The sequence below is a fragment of the Phyllostomus discolor genome, chromosome 14 (assembly GCF_004126475.2).
Source record: "Phyllostomus discolor isolate MPI-MPIP mPhyDis1 chromosome 14, mPhyDis1.pri.v3, whole genome shotgun sequence".
Lineage (NCBI taxonomy): Eukaryota > Metazoa > Chordata > Mammalia > Chiroptera > Phyllostomidae > Phyllostomus > Phyllostomus discolor.
This window is the reverse complement of record NC_040916.2, coordinates 42,452,982-42,473,605: the sequence shown is the minus strand read 5'-3', so window position 1 is coordinate 42,473,605 and position 20,624 is coordinate 42,452,982. Positions and strand designations below refer to the sequence as shown.

General features: G+C 38.3%; 1 non-coding gene across 1 annotated transcript; it reads right to left on the bottom strand.

Annotated features, from left to right (window-relative positions):
* Positions 1–625: 625 nt before the first annotated feature.
* LOC114489267 lies at positions 626–729 on the bottom strand. The gene has a single exon (XR_003683836.1). It is a non-coding gene; the product is annotated as a U6 spliceosomal RNA (small nuclear RNA).
* Positions 730–20,624: the final 19,895 nt, after the last annotated feature.

The window sequence follows — 20,624 nt, the reverse complement described above, 5'->3', positions numbered from 1 at the left end:
TAGTTTGCGAATCTCATTTAGTAATAAAAAGATCCTCAATAGACAACCTTTAGTAAGCTACTGAAAGTTTTGCTCCTGCAATCTGGTTGCATTTCTGTTATTTGTCCATGGTGTGAACTTGGGAAAATTACTCCCCTTGAATCTTACTTTCCTTAGCTTTTGGGTAGGGAAATTATACCTGATTGTTACATGAATCAAATGATCAAATGGGTATGAAAGTTTTTTTATAATTTGGAAGTGTTCTGCATGTATGTTAGCATCATCATTATTACTCCTTAAGCAGAGGTGATTAATAAGGAGGACCTTTCTTTGATGACATACCAACTTGATTGGCAAACTAATGCAAGTAAATATTCTGAGATGTGAAACCTCAATGCAGTGCTTACTGTGACACGCAGGTATATGCGTATGTAGCATGTTCCTTAGCTACCAGAGCTGTTAAACATGTGACCCACTTTTGCATGATTTATAGTAGGCCACTCTTTCTTTCTTTTCCTCTTTTTTAAAAAAAAATACAATCTTATTATGTCTTTCCATTACCATTTAGTAACCTTATACCCCTCTTGCTCCAGCAGTCACCACCTTGTTGTCCATGTCCGCAAGTCCTTTTTTTTTCAATCCCTCAAAAAATATGGAAAACTTCATGAATTTGCATGCCATCCTTGCACAGGGGCAATGCTAATCTTCTCCATATCATTCCAATTTTAATATACGTGCTGCTGAAGCTACAATAGGGTACTCTTTCATTGTAGGATATGGATTATTATTTACAAGTTCATTATAAAAAATGAGATGTCCTTGTATAACAAAGGCCACAGCCAATATTTTATGGATAGCACACAGAGAGGTTGGAGATTGGTGATTTATAGATCAGGAAATAACAGTTAATCAACTTCCCAAGCCACATTGGGCAGTTTTGCATCACCTTGTGCTTGTCAGCTATGTTTGTCTTAATGGTGATACCTTTGCAGGCTGAAACAGGATACGCACACCCTTGGTGGTGCTGTCTGGGAATCCTCCCAGCATGACTGGGGGGCCAGTCAAACTGCTGTTGCCCATCCATCAGGAGCATCATGCGTTCTGACCTCAGCCACAGTCCATGACATTCACCGCCACAGGAAAAAGGGTCTGCCTGCCTTCCCACACACCAGTGCTCACCAAACACTACACGGTGTCATATTCATTTGAGAACCACTTATATATTAATTTTTGCATTTATAGCAGCCCTGGTTGGACTCTTGGATTTGAAAAGCTTGAAGATGATTTCAACAAAGCTGAAAATGTTTAAAGATTTGAGAAATAATATATATAAGAATAGTGAAAGAGAGGAAAGCCAAGGGCACCTTAACATACCTTCTTACTTGAAACATTTTGAATGAAGCCTCACACCCCGCGTGAGATCTAATTATGATTTTACTTACATTCTAAGCATTTGCTTGGATTCATCTTAAAGATGTACTTAATTCTATCATGTGTGTAGTTATTTATTACCTATTTCACTTAATCTAGCCAGTTGTTTAGGTACATTCCTTTCTCATCCTGGTTATCTCCCACAGTGTCCCAAATGGTGCTTCTTTTCAATAAATGCTTGTTGAATAAATGGTAAACAAATGAACCACCAATGCAACCATGTAATTTATATAGACTTAGGAATTCTCAAGTGACAAGGACATGGAAATTGCTTTGGAAGAGACGAGAACTAAGCATTATCTACAAATAATCTCAGATTCTGGTGGTGTCACTGGCATGTAGAATAACCAAGAGATTCTGAATTATTTACTGAGAAAAGTAGAGAATTTACTCATCAGAAAACTTCTTTTACAGGCAAGTTGAGATGCTTCATTAAGTCAATACAAAATTACCTTTGTATTTACCACAGGAAGACACCTTTGCCATCCCCATGCTCGGTGTCTCTGAGCACATTGCTCTTAAACAGCAACACACTGCCTTCTCTTCAGGAGCTCCCAGGGAGTCCAGTTTTGATGTGAGAGCCACTAATTGATGATCAACAGTCTCTGTAGGACAGTTGAGGTTCAGGAGGCACGGGTCACCTATTTCCAAGTCCATTGTCCTTTCACACTGCCACTGGGTTGTCAGTGGTCCCCAATGATCTCATGGTGGCTGAGTCTTAGGATGCCTCTCAGACCTTAGCTAACTTGACTGATCTGCAGCCATGAACCTGGCTGACCACTCTCTCCTTGAAAGGCTCTGCTGCTGGGTTCCTGTAATACTACACTCGCCCAGATTTTTTCCTCCTTTCAGAAACCCCTGTCTCAGTCTCCTGCACCATGTCTTAAGTGTTGGTGCTTTCCAGGGGTTTGCCATCTCTTCTCAAGCTACACCCTCCTCTCAGTGCCCTCATCTTTTCTTAAGGCTTTCAAGTACCATTTATCCTGCCTTCGTATATAATGTGCAGTTTCATATGGACTGCTCTCCATATGTAGCTGACAGTGCATTTTCATTTGCTAAAATGCAGCTAGCACATGCATGAGGAAAACTCAGTGTCAAAATCTGAAAAATAAAAGACAGGCACGCATAATTTTGTGTTTGGAAACCGTGCATCCATCTTTTAGTCAAGGTTAGAAATCCATACAGACTTGTTTCATGATCTGCCCACCGCCTCCCATCACCCGTTCTTTCCTTTACTCCCCGCCCCCCGCCCCCACTCGAGCCGCTCTCTCAGCTTCACTTAGAATCCGCTGTTGGGAACCTTGACAAGCACTTCTTTCTGGCCAAGAGAAGTTGTCATCAGGTTTCACAGAAATTTTTCACCATTCAGAACGAGTTCATGCTTTACCAAAAGAATTCACCTTTGGGCCCTTTCAAATGAACAACTCTCCCGGGAAACTGAATATCTGATTCAGCTAATCGAAATTAGATGTACTCACATTGGGAAAACATGTCCATCATCCTGCCTCAGTCGATGTAACTGGCGTGTCCCTGAAATAATCAGCCAGTTATAAACAGAATAATTGTTCAAATGTAGCAGTCGATTTGATGAGAAAACAAATACTTTTATAAAGTAGACAACAAGTATGCAATAGAACATCTGCGTAAATTTGGACTTTGTGTGTTAAGTGTACACACTTTTGAAGGCATCCAGGTGTACGAGAGGGGAAGAAGCTGAGTTTGGCCCTCGTTCAGGACGGGCCAGGTCTCAGGGATCCCGTCGGGAATCGTGGCCTGCCATGATCAGGGAGCTTAGATTTTTGTTTCATTTCGTTTCTTTTCATTTTGTGTGATCAGGAGAACTGTGTTTGTTCCACGGTGAAAAATGTTTTTGCTCCACCAAATGCCTTTGAGTTTGTTGTTTCCTCACTGCCCCTACCCAGGAAATTTGCACCAGACAGACTCCCGAGTACTTCTTTCCACTCAGTCTTGCCCCCGCTCTCCTCTTCCTCAGATACCTCAAAGGGATGGAACTCATGGCCAAGCTTATGTACTGTTAGGTGAGTTGTTGATACAAAAATTACTTAAATATATATGGTATATAATGCAGTACATATGTGACATATGTGTGTATAGTATAGTATATGTTTATATATTAAATATATGGCATATGAAATAGTATGTGTGTATATTATATATACATATATTACAGTAAATACAGATGGTATAATGCATACACATATACTACATTAAATATATGCATATAATGTATCATATGTGTATTTATAATATAGTGTGTGTATACATATATAAATTTACATACTTACTGAGATGAGTTATTGATACAAAATGAACTATTGTACATATGGTATATAATGTAGTCTATGTGTATATATATAAAATGTGGCGTGTGTGTGTGTTTGTTTTTCTGCCTTGGGTAATGTAACTTAATTTAAGTGATTATTAACTATTGAAGTCCCTGGGAACTGATTCCCTACATGTCTGTAGCTACTTGCAGGCCTTTTTCTCCCATCTGCTTTCTGGGACAGCCTCTTAATTGAACTTGTCACAAGAATGGGGGTGATCTGCGGACCACATCTTCCACCTCTTTGACAAGGGTTTCGTAACTAGAAGTATAATGAGGTGGGAAAGGCGCTGGAGAGCACTTAACTGCATTAACACGTAGAGAACTCAGGCCACACCCTCCACCCCCGATCACCTTTCAGCCATCTTCTGTCTCCCCACCCCCACCCCAGCTGCTCTTAGGGGGCCTCTAGATGGGAACAACAGCACTGTGTTAACAACTTGGCCCCTGCAGGAAGCCAGACCCCAGGAAACAACAAACTATTTCCCTCTGGGAGGCCCTGACTTGGGGCTCCTCTTCCTTTCCTGTGTCAACAAAGCCTATGTTTCCTAACTCACAGGCCACAGAATAAGGCAAATTCCTGGGTTTTTTCCCCCTTCCTCTCTGGATGGAAAGGGTCCTATTAGACAGAATTTATATAGCTGAGTTGTGTTGATTTTACTCTCATTAATAGCTCCGACTCATAAAAAAAGCATTGGGGATTTAAAAATGTATCTGAAAAGTAAACAAATACATGAACTCTAGTTCTTTTTCCAGAACATGAAGCAAACAAAATACTCAGAATAGGAATGCCTAATTGTGTTTCACATAGTATAACGAGTTAATAAATCACGCAGCAGCCACATAAATATGTCTAAACTCTATGTGGAGAATAGTTAATATCTCAACAGCTAATGTAAGTGGATATTTATTGAATTATGGGAACTCTGCATGAATACAAAATAGGCTGACCAAAATTTAAAGGAATGCAAAAATATAGTCTTTTTCACTTTGTAGTTGTTTTTTAAGAGCAGGGTAGAAGGATGAAATAATAAGCAAATATTAAATACTCCACATTGTGCTTTACTTAATATGCACATATACAACTGAACACACAGGCATGAACAGACGCACATGCTTGGTCCATTTCTATGTATTCCATTTCTGCCTATCTGAAGCACAGGAAACCATTTGCCTCATGCAGAGAGCCTCAACTTGACATTGTGGCTTTATTCACCACTCTAGTCCTGCCCAAATCCATCATTCCAGCCATATGTCTTCCAAACACCTTTCATGTTTCATATTCACCACTCAGTCATATCACTGTCTTCAGCAACCTCCCACTTACCCACATTTTTCAAAAGCGCCCAAAACCCATTTCCTCTATAAAGCCTTATCTTCAAATGTCTCCAGTGATTTTCTCATTGAACTCTCAATCCTTAATTATCTTTAATACTTTTCACACCATTTTCTGGGAGGTGCTATTACTTCTCTTGATACGTGTAAAGATCTTACCTCCTGAAACTTGATTATAAACTCTGGAAGACATTACTCATACATTACTCTTCTCAGGAACCTTTCATCACCCAGCACATTGCCTTGTATGGAGTAGGTGCTAAAGAGGTTGGTGCACAGGAATGAGATGGAACCAGGGAAAGCTGTATACGAGGGCAGGGGACCCAAAACACCCTGAAATTTATTTATAAAAAAATGTGTATTTATTTTCACATGTTTAAACTTCAGTCAACTTCATAGTACTCTCCATTTGAGGCAATACACAACTAATGAGACATTTTCCCACTGCTCAAAACAATTTTTGAATTTGTCAATTTTGATACCTTTTAGTGCTTCTGCCATTTTTTTGTTTGTTTATTTTACCTCTTCCACATCAGCAAAATGTTTAAGGACTTTTTTCATCCAGGGAAACAAAGAAGTTACTCAGGATGAGATCCGGTGAATAGGGAGGGTGGGGTATGGGGGTCATTCCACTTTTGGTCAAAAACTGCTGAACACTCAGTGCCATGTGGGCAGGTGCACTTGTAAAAGGCCCATCATGAAATGGGCAAATGCACTGAAAGAGTCTTCCAAAAAGATTCACTGAAGCTGAACACAGGCTGTCACAGCAGTGCCAGCTGGTGCACTGAGACAGATGGGTTTCTAGAACACTCACCTAGCAGGGGAAGCCTGTACTACAAGGGACGTGTCCTCCAGAAGGTAATTCTGGGTTTTGGGGGTCCCCCTTATATTAAGGCTATGTAACCACTATCTTTGGAACAAAAATTGACCGGTAATAGCAAAAATTTATCCTTTGTCATTTTTGTTCAGGGAGATGGTAAATTAATCTCACTAGGTTGAATTTCTGGTTGTCAGGTAGAGGAATTATAGATAAAATCTTAGTAATAGAATGAGTGTTGACTAGGTCAAGAAGATGAATGACATTGCAAAAGTATTGATTTTGCATATATGTGTGCAATTTTATATAGTAGCATGTTAAGAGAAGTTCTCACCCATAAGGGGAAATTTCAACAAAGACGTGAAGGAAGTGAGGAAGCAAGCCACTTCCTTATTTAGAGGAAAGGAGTTTCAGGTACAATGTGCAGCAAGGCGAAGGATGGCAAGGAGGGAACATGCTTGGTGTGTTTGAAGAAAAGCAAAGATGTCGAAGAGTGATAGATAAAATTAGACAGTTAGCTAGGGCCCAGATTATGTAGGACCTCACAAGGGCTTTGGTCTTTACTCTGAATGAGATTAAAAGCCATTGAAGTGTTTTAATCAGGGGAGAAAAATGATATTTATGTGATTGGAAATCTCAGTGTAAAATTGGATTTGTTGTCAACTTTGGTTCACAATACACTATAATCATTGCTACATGCACAGCATTATTTTATGTCTTTTTAAAAAAAAAATAAAAACTAATCTCACTTGAACTCACTATTCAACCCAAGACTTTAGCAATAGCTTATATCTATCTATAATTCTTAATGGTAACTCTTTACCATAAGTATGTTAAATTGATTTCTATCGTACTTCCCTGGTTGTTGTTATCATTAATTTAAAAATATTTCCTTAAAACTAAGCTTTATTTGCAGACTTTTAAAAACATTTATTTATAAACACAAATATAGGGCAGATTAATAATTAACTTCTTCATTACCTCCTGCAATGATCAACTAGTACCTAATCTTGTTCCATAAATTTCCCTACTCAGTCCCACTCTAACTCCCAGTTTACTTTTTTTTTATTTTAATCATTGTTCAAGTACAGTTTTCTCCCCCCTACTCCCATTCCAGCCCACCCACCCAACCCTCCCCCCTTCCCCCCATTACCCCCCACCCCTAGTTTTTGTCCATGTGTCCTCCAAATTTGTTCCTGTAATCCCTACCCATTCCCCCCTGAAATTCCCTCTTCTCTCCCCTCTGGCCACTGTCAGACTATCCCCTATTTCAGTGTCTTTGGTTATATTTTGCTAGTTTTTTTTGTTTTGTTTTGTTGTTTAGATTCCTGTTAAAGGTGATATCATGTGGTATTTGTCTTTCACTGCCTGGTTTGTTTCACTTAGCATAATGCTTTCCAGCTCCATCCATGCTGTTGCAAAGGGTATGAGCTCCTTCTTTCTTTCTGCTGCATAGAATTCCATTGTGTAAATGTACCATAGTTTTTTGATCCATTCATTTACTGATGGGCATCTAGGTTGCTTCCAGCTCCTAGCTATTGTAAATTGTGCTGCTATGAACATCGGGGTGCAAAGGTTCTTTTGTATTGGTGTTTTAGTGTTCTTAGGATAGAGTCCCAGCAATGGAGTTGCTGGGTCAAAAGGCAGATCCATTTTTAGTTTTCTGAGGAAGTTCCAAACTGCTTTCCATATTGGTTGTACCAGTCTGCAGTCCCACCAACAGTGCACTAGGGACCCCCTTTCTCCACATCCTCTCCAACACTTGTTGTTTGTTGCTTTGTTTATGATGGCCATTCTGACTGGTGTGAAGTGGTATCTCATTGTGGTTTTAATCTGTATCTCTCTGATGGCTAGCGATATTGAGCATCGCTTCATGTGTCTTTGGATTTTCTGTATGTCCTCCTTGGAGAAGTGTCCGTTCAAGTCCGTTGCCCATTTTTTAATTGGGTTACTTGTCTTCTTAGAGTAGAGTCATGTAAGTTCTTTATATATTTTGGAGATTAAACCCTTGTCTGAGGTATCATTGGCAAGTATGTTTTCCCATACAGTTGGTTCTCTTTATTTTGATACTGTTTTCCTTAGCTGTGAAAAAGCTTTTAATTTTGATGAGGTCCCATTTGTTTATTCTTTCCTTTATGTCCCTTGCTCTAGGAGACAAGTCAGTGAAAAAGTTTCTGCGTGAAATATCTGAGATTTTACTACCTACATTCTCTTCTAGGACTTTAATGGTGTCACGCTTTATATTTAAGTCTTTTATCCACCTTGAATCTATTTTTGTATAAGGTGTAAGTTGGTGCTCGAGTTTCATTTTTTTGCACGTAGCTGTCCAGTTCTCCCAACACCATTTGTTGAAGAGGCTATTTTTATTCCATTTTATGTTGCTGCTTCCTTTGTCAAATATTAATTGACCATAGAGGCTTGGGTTTATTTCTGGGCTCTCCTTTCTGTTCCATTGGTCTATGTGCCTGTTTTTATGCCAGTACCAGGCTGTTTTGATTACAGTGGCCTTGTAGTATAGTTTAGTGTCAGGTATTGTGATTCTTCCTACTTTACTCTTCTTTCTCAAAATTGCAGCAGCTATTCGGGGTCGTTTATGGTTCCATATAAATTGTTGAAGTGTTTGTTCTATGTCTGTGAAATATGCCATTGGTACTTTAATAGGTATTGCATTGAATGTGTAAATTGCTTTTGGTAGTATGGACATTTTAATGATATTAATTCTTCCAATCCATGAACATGGTATATGTTTCCATTTGTTTGTGTCTTCCTTGATTTTTTTCCTCAGTGTTATGTAGTTTTCTGAATACAGGTCTTTTACCTCTTTGGTTAGGTTTATTCCTAGGTATTTTATTTTTCTTTTTGCTATTTCAAATGGAATTTTTTTCTTGATTTCTGCTTCTGCTGTTTCATTGTTGGTGTACAGAAATGCCTTTGATTTCTGGATATTGACTTTGTATCCCACTGTTTTACCAAATTCATTTATTAGGTCAAGCAGTTTTTTGGTGGAGTCTATAGGATTTTCTATGTACACTATCATATCATCTGCGAACAGTGACAGTTTTGTTTCCTCCTTTCCGATTTGGATTCCTTTTATTTCTTTTTCTTGTCTGATTGCTGTAGCTAGAACTTCCAGTACTATCTTGAATAGAAGTGGTGAAAGTGGACATCCTTGTCTTGTTCCTGTTCTTAGTGGAAAAGATTTTAATTTTTGCCCATTGAGTATAATGTTGGCTGTAGGTTTCTCATATATGGCCTTTATTATGTTGAGGAATGCTCCCTCTATTCCCACTTTACTGAGTGTTTTTATCATAAATGGGTGCTGTACCTTATCAAATGCTTTTTCTGCATCTATTGATATGGTCATGTGGTTTTTGTCTTTGCTTTTGTTTATGTGATGTATTACATTTACTGATTTGCAAATATTGTACCATCCTTGCATACCTGGAATGAATCCCACTTGGTCATGGTGTATGATCTTCTTAATGTACTGTTGGATGCGGTTTGCCAGTATCTTGTTGAGGATTTTAGCGTCAATGTTCATCAGCGATATTGGCCTGTAGTTTTCTTTCTTTGTTGTGTCTTTATCTGGTTTTGGAATTAAGATGATGTTGGCCTCATAAAAAGAGTTTGGGAGTCTTCCATCTTTTTGGATTTTTTGAAATAGTCTGTGAAGTATAGGTGTTAGTTCTTCCTTAAATGCTTTGTAGAATTCTCCTGTGAAACCATCTGGTCCCGGGCTTTTGTGTGTTGGGAGTTTTTTGATTACTGCTTCAATTTCTTTTGCTGTTATTGTTTTGTTCAGGCTGTCTGCTTCCATTTTGTTGAGTTTTGGAAGGTTATATTTTTCTAGAAATTTGTCCATTTCATCTAGGTTTTCAAATTTCTTGGCATACAGCTCTTTGTAGTAATTTGTTACAATCCTTTGTATTTCTGTGGTATCTGTTGTAATCTCTCCTCTTTCATTTCTGATTGTGTTTATTTGGGTTTTTTCTTTTTCTTCATGAGTCTGCTTAAAGGCTTGTCGATTTTGTTTATCTTTTCAAAGAACCAACTCTTGGATTCATTGATCTTTAGAATTGTGCTTTTAGTCTCTATGTCATTTAATTCTGCTCTGATCTTGGTTATTTCCTTCCTTCTGCTTGCTCTGGGCTGTCTTTGTTGTTGTTCCTCGAGTTCTTGTAGACGTAGGGTTAGGTTGTTTGTTTGAAATGTTTCTAACTTTTTTAGGTGGGCCTGTATCGCTATAATCTTCCCTCTCAGGACTGCCTTGGCTGTGTCCCATAAGTTTTGGGTTGTTGTGAGTTCATTTTCATTTGTTTCCAAAAACCGTTTGATTTCTTCCCTAATATCATTCTTGACCCATTCATTGTTTAATAGCATGCTGTTTAATCTCCATGAATTTGAGTGTTTTGGGTTTTTTTCCTTGGGGATGGTTTCTAGTTTCAGTCCCTTGTGATCCGAGAAATTGCTTGGTATGATTTCAATTTTTTTGAAATTGTTGAGGCTTGTTTTGTGTCCTATCATGTGGTCAGTCTTTGACAGTGTTCCATGTACATTTGAAAAAAATGTGTATTTAGCTTCTTTGGGATGGAGGGTTCTATAAATATCAGTAAAGCCCAGTTCGTCTAGTGTATTGTTCAGTGCCTCAATATCTTTGTTGATATTTTGTATGGAAGATCTGTCCATTTTTGATAGAGGGGTGTTAAAGTCCCCCACAATAATTGTGTTGCTGTCCATATCTTTCTTGAAGTCCTCTAAGATTTTCTTTATGTATTTGGGTGCTCCTATGTTGGGTGCATATATATTTACAATATTTATGTCTTCTTGGTGAATTCTTCCCTTGAGTATTATGAAATGACCCTCTGGGTCTCTCTTTATGGACCTTCTTTGGAAGTCTATTTTGTCAGATATGAGTATTGCTACCCCGGCTTTTTTTTCCTGTCCATTTGCTTGGAAAATTTGTTTCCAGCCCTTCACTTTCAACCTGTGCAGATCTTTTATCCTGAGGTGGGTCTCTTGTAGACAGCATATGTGTGGGTCATGTTTTCTTATCCAATCAGCTATTCTATGTCTTTTGATTGGAGCATTTAATCCATTTACGTTTAAGGTTATTATTGATAGGTACTTATTCATTGCCTTTTATGTACGTGTGATCCTCTCTGACTCTCTCTTTTCCTTTCTTTCCTTAAAGCAGTCCCTTCAGCATCTCTTGCAGAGCTGGTTTAGTGGAGGTGTATTCTTTTAGACTTCTTTTGTCTGAGAAGCTTCTTATTTGGCCTTCTATCTTAATTGAGAGCCTTGCTGGGTAAAGTAGTCGTGGTTGCAGGCCTCTGGTTCTCATTACTTGGATTATTTCTTGCCATTCTCTCCTGGCTTGGAGTGTTTCCATTGAGAAGTCAGCTGTTAGCCTTATTGGGGCCCCCTTGTATGTTACTTCCTTTTTCTCCCTTGCTGCCTTTAAGATTCTCTCTTTGTCTTGAAATTTTGCCATTTTAATTATGATGTGTCTTGAGGTGGGCCTCTTTGGGTTCCTCTTGATTGGGACTCTCTGTGTTTCCTGTATTTGTGTGACTTTTTGTCTCATCAAATTAGGGAAGTTTTCCATCATCACTTGTTCAACTAGGTTTTCTATCCCTTGTTCTTCTTCTTCTCCTTCTGGTATCCCTATTATATGGATATTATTACGTTTCATATTGTCTTGCATTTCTCTTAATCCCTCTTCATTTTTTCTGAGCCTCTTTTCCTTTTCTTGCTCTTTCTGGGTGTTTTCTTCTATTTTGTCCTCTAGCTCGCTGATCCGATCTTCTGCTTCATCGATCCTGCTTTTCATTCTTTCTACTGTGTTCTTCAGTTCAGAAATTGTATTCTTCATTTCCTCTTGGCCCTTGTTGAGAGTTTCTATTTCCTTTTTTATGCTGATGTAGTTTTCGTTGAGTTCATTGTAGCTTCCCTGTAGACTCTCGTAGCTCATTGTGAGCTCATTGAACTTCCTGACAATCACTGCTTTGAATTCAGTATGTGATAGTTGAATTGCCTCTGTTTCATTTAGCATTCTTTTTGAGGCTTCCTCCTTTCCTTTCATTTGGGGATTATTTCTTTGTCTTCCCATTGTTTGTGAGACTCTTTTTGTTCGCCTCAGCTTCTTATATTGATCTGTTCTGGCCCCCTGGGTTTATGATGTGAACTTCTTTAGTAGAGTAGCAGTGAGTTTCAGTGGTGCTGTTTCCTTGACCCCCCAAGCTCGCTGGTCTTGGGCTGTCGTTTAAGTTGGCTTTGTGTTTGCCTTTGGGTTTTGATTGTTGTTGAGTCTTTCTTTGGTGGTTCCTTCCCGCCAGCTGGTTAAATGTGGGTCACTCTGTCCACCACCTTCTGTATTTTGCTGTGCTGGTGAGGGCAGGTTGTGTTGAAGCTGGTTCTTCTGTGTGTACAAGGTTTAAAGAAATCTTGTTCAGTTGTTTGTATTGGGTACTGTCTCTACTGTTTAGTTGTATTTCCAGATAAGTCCTGGATTGAGGTTTGTGTGGTTACTACTCCCTCCTTCACCTTCTTCTGCTGTTATCTGTTAGTGGTTCCTTTGTTGTTGGGTTTCCTCTTCCAGTGGGTATCCTGGTGTTCACCTCCTCCACCTATTCTTTTTTGTCATCAGTTGGAGGGGAAGGCAAAATGGTTTAAGACAGCAACAGAGAATTCTATGCTATTTACAATAGTAGCAAGTAGGGAAGATATAGGAGATCCTTTCACTATGTATAGTGTTAACCGTGGTCTTCCACCCAGCTAGCTGATTTTTAGAAAGGATGGAAAGAGATAAGACTCTTGTTGGGGGAGGAAGGATTGTGAGTTGGATCTATAAAGCAGAGAGGTTGTGGGCGGTCAGATTCTGGGGTAAGGTGAGAGTAAAGGATAGTAAATAGGTGTAGTGTGTGAGAGAATAGAGTTAACCGCTACAGTAATAGAGTTCAGGAAACTGAAATGGGCTAAGATCTGGGGGGAGGGTGTTGTGAAGTAATTACAATTGCATGGAACAGCAGTTATTTACAATAATATTATGGCAACATTCATATGGCAGAGTCTATGAGATCTAGGTAACATGGAAATGGAGTACAGAACATCTAGTAGTGTGCTGATGGGCCACAGGCGAGTTAAAGGACAGTAGATTAGTAATACAGTATAGAAAGAGATATCAGGGGAAAGCTGTCAGGTCATGCAATAAAACCAGCCTAGCAAAGCAGGCTATACAAAAATAAAAGGGATATAAAAATACTGTTAAAAAAAAAGATGTAGGAACACTGGAAAAATAATAATAATACAAATATGCAATAACTTGCAGGTTCTCTGTAATAGCAGAGTGACATTTATCTCACTGTCCCAGCTGTTGTGATGCCCCTTCTTTGGGTTCAACTTTGGTCTTTTCACCGATCCAGGATTTTGTCACACTTGTAGGTATTTAGGAAAAAATTTAAAAAAGTAAAAAATAGAAAAGGCAGACGAAGGCAGGAAGAAGAGATAAAATTGGAGGACAGGAAGGAGGAAGGAATAAAACAAGAAATCAGGTAAGAGAGGAAAAAGAAATCAAAAGAGAATAAAAACAGTAAAACTTAAAAAATTAAAAATTGTTAAAAAAATAGAATCAAATTAAAAAGTCTCTTGATTTCAAAGTGGCCAAACCGGTTTTTCTGCTCTTGCTGGTTGAGGCAGACTGAAGGATGATTTGTTTGGCTTTTCTTCCTTGGCCCGTGGAGTTCGCACTGGCTCCTCAGCTTTGGGCCCTGGGTGTGGGAATCAGGTCTTTCCCCAGGGTTACTGCTGTGGGTTGGTGTGCGGGGATGTTCTCCTTGCAGGCACCTCCCCTTCGCCGGTGCTCCCGAGAGCAGGCGCGGCCCGTCCGCTGCCGGCGCGACCGGTGCTCCCGAGAGCGGGTGCCTGCGCTCTCACAGCTGGGGAGCAGACAGGCTAGAGCCACTAATCATTTTAGGAGAATTCCCCAAACAGTGTCTGTGTCCATTCACTCCTTCCTCTTGAGAAATTCCTCCCGATCGAGCCTGTCGCTCCCCACAGTGGCCTGGCTTCTCTCACCGCCAAAGCTCCAGCCAGAACGGTGACCGCGGGAGTCTGGGTCCCCTGCGCGACTAGGCTCTGGTGTCCACTGCCTCCAGGGCACCGCCTCTGCTGCTCACCACCCCGGTGTGTTTGCCAGCACCTGGATTCCTCCCAGAGCCGCTCAGACCTTGCTCGGCTGGGGAGGGAGCAGTTGATCTGGCTCTCTCCCACTAACCCTATGGTAAACACAGCCACGGCCCCTGGGCCTGGGGCTGCAGCCCCAGGACCACACGCTTGTCCTGGGACTCTACCTTGTTGCAGCACTCCCCTTAGGATCCGTTCTTTGTTCTTTCGGTTCTGCCACAATCCTTGGTCCTCTGTTTTCAAAAATGCTGAAATATGTTGGTTGCTTGCCTTTCTACTCCATAGATTGGTCAGGATTTTCTCCTCTGAGCAGAGGAAAGCCAAATCTGCTCCTTCCTACTCCGACGCCATCTTAGATCCCCAATCCCAATTTACTTTTTAGGTAAAGGTTATTTAAGCACAGTTTGCACACAAATCCACTACTCTAGGCAAGCTGTGTCCTTCTACAGCTTACTTACTTCGGTATCAAGATACCGAATTTTCCATCACACCAAAGAGTTCCCACGTTCCTTTTAGTAGTCAATTCTCTACCTCTGTCCATACTTTCCAGGAGTGCTGTTCTTTATCCCTATAGTTTTTTTCCTTTGTAAGAATATAATTTAAACATAAACATACACTATTTAGTCTGTGTATGAATCTGGCTTCTTTTACGTAGCCTAGTGCTTTTGAGAGTCATCTGTGTTGCTGAAAATATGTATAACTTATTACTCTTTATTGCCAAGCAGTATTTCACTGTGTAAATGTGCAGTTTGCTTATTCACCAGCTGATGAAGATGCATTTTATTTTCGGTTTTTGACAGTTGTCAATAAAGCAACTCTACACATCAACAAATAGGGTTTTTTATGGATATACAGTGTGTCTTCATTTCTCTTGGACTAATACCTGGGAGATTGATGAGTTATATAGGATCTTATATTTAACTTTATAGAAAACTGCCAAAGTGTTTTCAAAATGACAGAACCATTTTTCATTTCCACCAGCAGTGTATGAAACTTGTACAGATGCCCTGTATCACATCAACATTCAAATAGGAGGTATTGGAATCTAATTATGATTTTGTTATGAATATTCCTGATAAATAATGATGTTGATCATCTTTTCATTTCCTCTTTGCCAGTTGTATCTAATTTTCAGTGAAGTATCTGTTCAAATCTTTTGTTCATTTTTAATAATTTCTTTTCTTAGGTTTTGAGAATTCTTTATATGTTTTATCAAGTATGTATCTTGCAGATGTTTTTCCTGTCCTGTGAGTTATCTTTTAATTTTTATCTCAGTGCCATGCAAAGGGTAGATTTTTTTTTTATTTGATGAAGTCTATTTCATCCATTTTTACATTTTATGATTTATGATTTTTGTGTCTAGGAACTCTTTGCCTGCAAGGTCACAAAATTTCCCCCTCTTTGTTCTTCTAGAAGTTTCAGAGTTTCAGGTTTTATACTTAGATCTGTGATCCATTTTGAGTTAATTTTTATGTATATTATGAACTATGTTTTAATACTCATTTCTCTCTTTTTGAATACAAATATTAAGTTATTCTTCACTATTTGTGGAAAAGACTATTCATTTTTCACTGAATTTCCTAGGCACCATTGTAAGAAATCAGTTGGCCATAAATGTTTGTAGCTCTATTTTTAGACTTTTTGCTGTGTTCAATTCCAGTGATCCATGTGTCTATCCTTTCATTGTTAATACCCCCTATCCTAATTTATGGAGATTTATAATGTGTTGAAAACAGGTAATATGAGTCCTCAAACTTTGGTTATATTTTTCAAAAGTGTTTTTGCTTTTCTAGTTCCTAAACATTTCCATATAAATTTTAAAATCAAATTGTCATTTTTAACAAAAAAACCTAATATTTGTGTTAGCATTGCATTAAAACTGTAGATCAGTTTAGGGAAAATTATCATTATAACAATATTGAACCTTCCAACTTCATGAATATGGAATATTTCCTATTTTTTTAGATCCTTAATTTCTCTCATCAGTGTTTTATAGTTTTTAGTGTATAAGTTTTGTATTTCTTTTGTTAAATTATTTCTATTTTATTTTTTATTGTATTATGAATGAAATTATCTTCTTAGTTTACTTTCTGATTATTCAATAGTAGTATATAGAGATTTAATTTATTTTTATATTGATCTTTTATCCTGCAACCTTATTAAACTTAGCTCATAATTCTGTTAGCTTTTTGCAGATTTCACCAGATTTGCTACATAGACTATAATATAGTCTATGAAAAAAAGACAGTTTTATTTCTATCTAATATGGTTGGCTTTTTTTCCCCTATCTTATTACATAAGCTAGAATCTCCTGTGCAATGTTGCATTGACATCTTGTCTTGTTTTTATCAGAAGGAAAGCATTCAGGCATTCAGCATTAAGCATTATACCAACTGTAAGTTTTTTGTAAATGCCTTCATCCCCTCCCTCCATCCCCCAACCCCAGTTGAATCAGTTCCCTTATAGTAATATGATGAATTACTTTGATTGGTTTTCAAATGATATACCAACCTTGCACTCCTGGGATAAATTCCACTTGGTCATATTGTATAATTCCTTTTATATGTTGTATTCAGTTTAATATTTTGTAAAGGATGTTTGTACCTGTATTCATAGGAGATATTAATCTGTAATTTTCTTCATTTGTGATATCATTGACTTTGGTATTAGAGTAATATTGGCTTCATAAAACTAGTTAGGCAGTGTTTTCCCTCCGCTGTGGTCTAAAAAGGTTTGTGTAGCATTTACATATTTTTCTTCTTCAAATATTTGAAATAATTTACCAGTGAAATCAACTAAGACTGGCCTTTAGATTGTGGTAGGTTTTAAGTAATTATAATTTAATTCTAAACTAATTAAACTTTTGTAATTGTATATATTTTTAACTTCATATATGTTGTTTAATTTGTCAGCACAAAGTTGTAAATTTTGTCCTTTCTTTTTGTGTGGATAGTCTAGCTGAAGATTTATGGATTCTAAAAAAAGTCTTCTAAGCATAACTTTTTTATTTTATTTATTTTTCTCTATTGTATTTTCCTTTGTTTCATTGATTTCTGCTCTCATCTTTATTTCCTGCCTTCTGCTTTTTAGATTTAATTTATTCTTCTTTATACTTTCAAGAAAGTTGAATGATTATTGATTTGAGATCTTTTCTCATTTTAATATTTATAGCTATAAGTTTCCCTCTAAGCACTGTTTTAATTGTATCTCATACATTTGATATGTTGTGATTTACTTTTGAAATTCAATGTAAAACACTTTCTAATATCTCCTGTTATTCTTTCATTTTTGGTTATTTAGAAATGTATTGTTTAATTTTCAAATATTTATGGCATTCTTAATTCACTTCTGTTGGTTTTTAATCAAATTCCATTGTGTTTGGGGAACATACTTGGAATGATTTTAATCATTTTACATTTACTGAGACTTATTTTATGCCATAGAATATGGTTTATTCTGGACAATATTTTCTCTGTGCACGAAAATAATGTGGAATTTGCTATAGTTGGGTGGTATGTTATGTAAATGTCAGGTTATATTTGTTTGTTATATTATTGTATAAGTCTTCTATGTCCTTGCTGATTTTTAATCTAGTTGTTCCATCAATTATTGAGAGTGGGACACCGATATTTCCAAGTATAATTGTTGAGTTGTCTATTTGCTTTCTGTACATAACTCATTAGTTATGTATATATTTACCATTTTTATCTTATTCTAATTTATTGATCTTTTTGAAATAGTCCTCTTTGTCTCTAGTAATATTAATAATTTTGAAAGTTTTATTAAAAAGACATAAAATTTAATGAAATTAAAACTCCTGGAAAAACTGATCAAGAAAGACAAGACAAAGGGCACAGATCACTTAGAACAAGAAATTTATATTATTGCACATCTTGTGGAGATTAAAAATGTAACAAGAACATAGTAAAAACAACTCTATGCCAATAAATTTAAAAATGTAGATGCAACAGACATTTGTAGAAGAGCATAGCAATAAAACAGACACAAGAAAATCTGAGAAGTCTTATGTATATTAAATGAAATGAATCCATAGTATTAAACCTATCCAGCCCCAAATCTGCCTCACTATGTCTGGTAAACTGTCATCCAGTGGGTCAGGAATGAACCTTGCTCAGTTCTCTGCTCTGCTGTCTTGAGAGAGCACCCTCTCAGAAGCTCAAACCACAGGCATCTTGCCTGTCTTTAGAAAGAGCCAGGACTAGGCTCTGGGAAGCTTTGCCCAGGGGAGCAGGTGGTCTTACCTGAAATGACTGGTGCAGGGAGACTGAGAGGATGACTAAAGCTTTATCCACACTGGCGAGGGCTTATCCATGGTGGGGGGAGTGTTACTTTTTTTCCTTAATGCTTGTTCCCTTTATCCCATACACATGCACTTCATTGAGTTAAAGCTGTAGAACAGTGCAGCCTTGATTTATGAGGACTGTGTTTCTTCCCTGGTCCTGGCTGGCACAGTGCTGGAGGCTTTGCTTTTATGTGTCCATGTTAGGGGGCAACTGGCGACCAGCTGTTGGAAGCTGGTTAAAGAAACTGATAAAAATAAAAATATTCATGGACTATCCTGCCATTCCAGCTTTCTGGTACCTGCCGACAGCCTTGGAATAAATAAAGGAGTCTTTCCCCCTTGGAATGAGATTTCTCTATGACAAATAGATTTATATTGTGTTTGAATGATTGGTAGGTACCAAGGGGGCCTTGCCCGAGGGCTAAGTTAATAATTGAGACTGTTAGAATAATAACTCATGTGGTTCCCACCCCCTTTATACCTGAAGTGTCCCCAAGTACTACATATGTATGTACTCCCCAGCCTAGAGCTCCTGCTAAACTCCGCAGTGTCTGGTGTGGAAGGTAACACCTGAGAGACACTGGATTGAGGGAGTGCCAGCAGCTATGAGGCTTGCAACCTGGGTGAGAGTTTATCACCCAGGGGGCAGCAGTTGATGGCAGAAAGAAAGAGGTTGGTTGTTTTGGGGGAGTGGCACCCTCACATACATGAGAACTGTTGTAGGGAAGGAAAGGGAAAGAGGTCACTTTAAAGAGCATGATTCTCTGAATGTTCAGAGTCATAAATATTTTGTGTACGGTATATGTGATACATGCCAGCCACCTCAGGGCATTCGTCTCCTTATGTATTGAGCATTTATTTGTTACATACTTTGAAAGGAAGACTTGAGATGGCTTACAATAAAATATAGGTAGAAAAAGACAGCTACTGTTTTAATAGAAGATGAAAATCACATAGACCGAAGAGAAAATAAACAGATCAAAACCTTAAGCCAGCATTTGTCAAACTACATTACTCAGTCACTTAGCTCCACTGGTTGTCAATAGATATTTCTTGGAAAGGTTGTTCTGTAATCAAACAAATTAAGCCAGCTCTGGCTGGAGAAAAGCTGAACAGGTATGTTTTTATTGCAAAAGTCCCCAGATCCTTTAATTTGCTAAAAAGCACTATACACTTCCAAGAGAGGGACACCACTGCGCGTTTTCCTCATGGTGTACTGCAGAACACACTTTGTGAGAAGTGGACCTGTGCCAAAGTGATTTCGGGAACGAACAGCAGTTTGAGTGCAAAGCTCCTTGGGCATCAAGGCAAAAGGACATTCATGTTGAAGGAATATAGTCCAGCTCTTTAGGTGAGAAATACTAATTTTTGAAAATAAATTTTAAAAGGGATTTATTCCATGAACCCCTATTCAGAGGGTACTAGATAATGGTTGGGTATTTTCATGAGCAGTGGCTTTGTACAAAAGCTAAACTTGTTTTCATTATGGCCATTTTTTATTGTGACCTATAACACAGCATGGAAGACATTGAAGAGAGCACAAATTAAAAAAAATACAAATTCCTAGAAGGTGGGATTGCAGATGAAGTACAGTAAAATTTGAATGGTAGATAAGCAACAAATAAAATTTTAGTATAAGTATTTCTAAAAATTATATAGAACGTATTTATACTGTAGAAGTTTTTACTCCTTAAGTTAAAATTCAAATTTAACTGGATGCTCTGCATCTTTATTTCCTAAATCTGGCAACCCCACCAGAAGTTGTCAAGCCTGAGTCATATGTTTGAACCCCCCCAGCAGCCTCCGCGATGCAGTGATCGCTGTGCTTGGCACTGCCATGGCCCCCTTGCAACTGACCCGCATTGACGGGAGAGTCTAGGAGTTGTCAGATTTGTCTTCGCCCGCCCCATAACCAGATGCCGGGAGCTCCAGCTCTTATCTTTGCATTTTTCCCTGGGAAATGGTTTGGTTGACCTTTCAGAATCTCGAGTTGGCATTCAGCCCCTTCAGTTTCCTGAAGTCGCTGGTTAGCCTTATGAAGGAACATTGTTTTGGTTGTCATGGGCCAGCAATGATTTTCCTCCTAGGCAAGCCTCTCCCCCCACCCCCAGTATTTATCACACTGTCTCTACACTTGTAGTGTATTATTAGCCTTTTCTGCCTTCTCTGTCACCTGTTGAAATGAGAACGCAAGGTCTCTGGGCCTCTGCAGCCCTTTCTCTTACATTAACTTA